Here is a 3,166-nt window from a genome sequence, read left to right as displayed (position 1 = left end):
GAACCCTTGGAATATGAACCAAAGAAACCTTTCAAAAAGAAGTTAACAATTCCTAAGCCGTTGCCAAATATTTTTGCAACTTCTCATTATTACATTTGAACTCCTTCGATAACTGTTTCAAGACTAATTGAGAATCTCCTAGGATTTGAACTTCCAAGTTCCAAAGCCCCTTTTCCGATTAATGTTTCAAAGCCTAAAATTAAAGCTTCATACTCTGCCATATTATTCGAGCACGAATATTTTAACTCGAACAAGAATTCTGATAGAATCCCTTCTGGCGAGATAATAAGAATTCCAACTCCTACGCTATCTTTGTGCTTCGATCCATCAAAATATAACTTCCAATAATCGACTTGAATGTCGAGTACATTTGTCCCCTGGTCATTCAGATTATTCGAATTATCAACTAGAAAATCTGTAATGACATGCCCTTTCACAGCTTTGGCTGGGACATATTGTAAGCCAAATTCTGTCAAAGCTAGCATCCATTTCGCTAAACGATCTCGTAACATTGGAAAACTTAACATATATTTGATGAGATCAGTTTGTCCTAAAACTTTTACTAATTTAGCCACCATATAGCACTTTAATTTCATGCATGCATAGTGTTTCGTCCTGGTACTGGGGTGGCCGAGCTTTAGCAATTCCGAGCAAGCGTCTGTCGGAGAGGAAGAGCTATACGTCGGCCTGGAACGAACACCGCGGCGGGAATACCTGCACAAGATACTCCGACGCTCAAGTCAGTAATGATTCTCAGTGAGTGAGTTAAGAGTAAAGAGTAGAAGACTGAGAGCGATAAAACCTGAGACCTAACCGAGGATATTAGCTCGGTTTTATAGGAGTTGTTTTTACCCGTTGGTGGATAAGTCCTAGTTTGTAGGTTGGTTATGATATTCAGTTTTGGTGATTAAGTTTGTTTGAGCACGTTTTCTATTTCTTCGAATGGGTGAGGCCGAGCTTATCTGCCTTCGTGCCAAGCTTATCGGGAGCTGACGTGAGGCCGATCTTAGCTGCTCACGTGCCGAGTTTCTCGGGCGGCTGATGCGGGACCGAGCTTAGTTGTCCACATGCCGAGCTTTTCGGTCGACCGAGGATAAGGGTGACGTATCATAGCCCCCAAGCTTGCCTTGGTTTGGACAGGACTAAGGCGAGCTTTCGAACCAGAAATGCCGCAATCCTCGGTCGCTGAGTTGTTGTCGTATATGCTCCTTACATTTGTTTATATAGGCGTTTGAGGTTGCTTAGTTGGAGTTAGTTTCGGGATTCTCCGGGTTTGCCGAAGTTATCCATAAGGATAACGTTTGACTTGTTCGCTGTGGTTCCGAGCTTTACATAGCTCGTCCGGATTTTGCGGGTTGTTATTATTTGGTTTTGTTTTGTGATGAGGTACACGTCTGTTATGATAGCCGAGGTATACGTTATGTACCATGAGGCATGGATGCGGTCCGAAAATCTCGCAGAGAATCATTTTGTGACTTCTTTGAAAAGGTCTTTTTAGGGTTCTCAACAAGTAACCGTTCTCTTTTTGAATTTGCTGCACGTGGCCGAGTTATAGCACATGCGGCCGACTTATACGGATCGATCACGAACTGCTCTGTTTTGAATTTACAAGTGGCCGAGCTATAGCTTACGTGGCCGACTTATAAGGATAGATTAGACCTAATCTCTGAATTATAGCTTGTATTCGCCGAGTTATAGTGACTAGATCATAGCCTCCAAGCTTGACCTGTTTATTTTTAAGTGAAGCAGGTTGAGCTTTTGAGGTATAACTCGGCAGGATATAGAAGAGATGTGGTTGTGTTATAATTCGGAGATATGAGGATTAGCCCCCAAGATCAACCTGATAATCTTGAAAATAAAATTGGACAAGTTTGTCATGGGAAAATGGGTTGCTTATTTCAATATATTTTTGAACAAGCTTATAGATGATTGTTTGTTGGAATGGCGCCGACTTATAGGTGTCGGTTTGCTTTGATTGATTCAAACTTATAATCATCAGTTTGTTTGGAGTGATTCTGACTTATAGGTGTCGGTTTGTTTGGATTGATTCCAACTTATAGGTGTTGGCTTGTTGTATTGACTCTGACTTATGGTTGCTGATTTGTCAGATTGGTTCCGACTTATAACTGTCGGTTTGTTTTTGTATGCCGACTTTAATATTAGTTTGCCATAATATGTGTAGAGCGTAAACAATAGCCGAACTAAAGGCATAGATAAAAATAAGGAATGATGAAGTTAAAAATAATATACTCTTTATTGAGAATTACCATCTTAATATAAAAGATATAGGATGAAAGTGCCTCACTAAAAAGCTCTCCAAGCAAAATCCGGTGTAGGAAAAAGTCGTGTGAGTGGAAAAAAGAGTACATCTTCGAGCCATAGTTCTTTGCCTAGTAGTGCTTGAAGGGTATAAGTCTCTTGCCGATCAATTTATTGATTCACAAAGATCCTCCTGGTCATCTTCTTTTGATTGAGTTGGTTTATTGATCCGCCGAGCTTGTCTAAGCTCTTCTATTTCCATCTGGCCTGTGGCCCTTTCTCTGAACTCCTCAAGTGACTTTGGTTTGGTTATTGCAATTGTTTCTCAAAATTTTTCGGGTCGGAGGCCGGTCTTGATTGCATGTAAGTGGACTGCGGGGTCTAAGTCTGGAATCTCCATAGTGGCTTCGGCAAATCGGGTCATATAGTCTTTTAGACCTTCGTGTTGTCCTTGTTTGATTGTGCCGAGGTAGTCTGATCCGTGAACGTATATCCTTGATGCGGCGAAATAGTCGGTAAAAGATCTCGCCAGTTCTTCAAAGGAGGAAATTGAACCTGCAGACAATTTAGAAAACCACAGTAATGCAGCACCATCAAGATAAGTGGGAAAAGCTCGGCAAAGCATGGGCTCATTGTTAGCGCCGTTAAAGAACATCATGGATTGAAACTTCTTGACATGAGTTCGGGGGTCACCGAACCCCTTGTATGGTTCAAGCGCGGAGGGCAGTGCAAAGTTTTTTGGCATCTGGTACTTTGTAATCTCCTCGGAGAAGGGATTGTCGAGGGTAAGCTTCTCCTTTGGCGGAGTGATGTTTAAGGGATCTATGTTGCCTTGAGCCGAGCTTTTGGAGCTTTCTCCATTGTTCTGCATAGATAGCTCGGCTATTCTCCGCACTTCTGCCTGAAG

This window comes from Arachis ipaensis, chromosome B09 (genome assembly GCF_000816755.2).
Source record: "Arachis ipaensis cultivar K30076 chromosome B09, Araip1.1, whole genome shotgun sequence".
Classification (NCBI taxonomy): Eukaryota; Viridiplantae; Streptophyta; class Magnoliopsida; order Fabales; family Fabaceae; genus Arachis; species Arachis ipaensis.
This window is presented reverse-complemented; position numbering follows the sequence as displayed.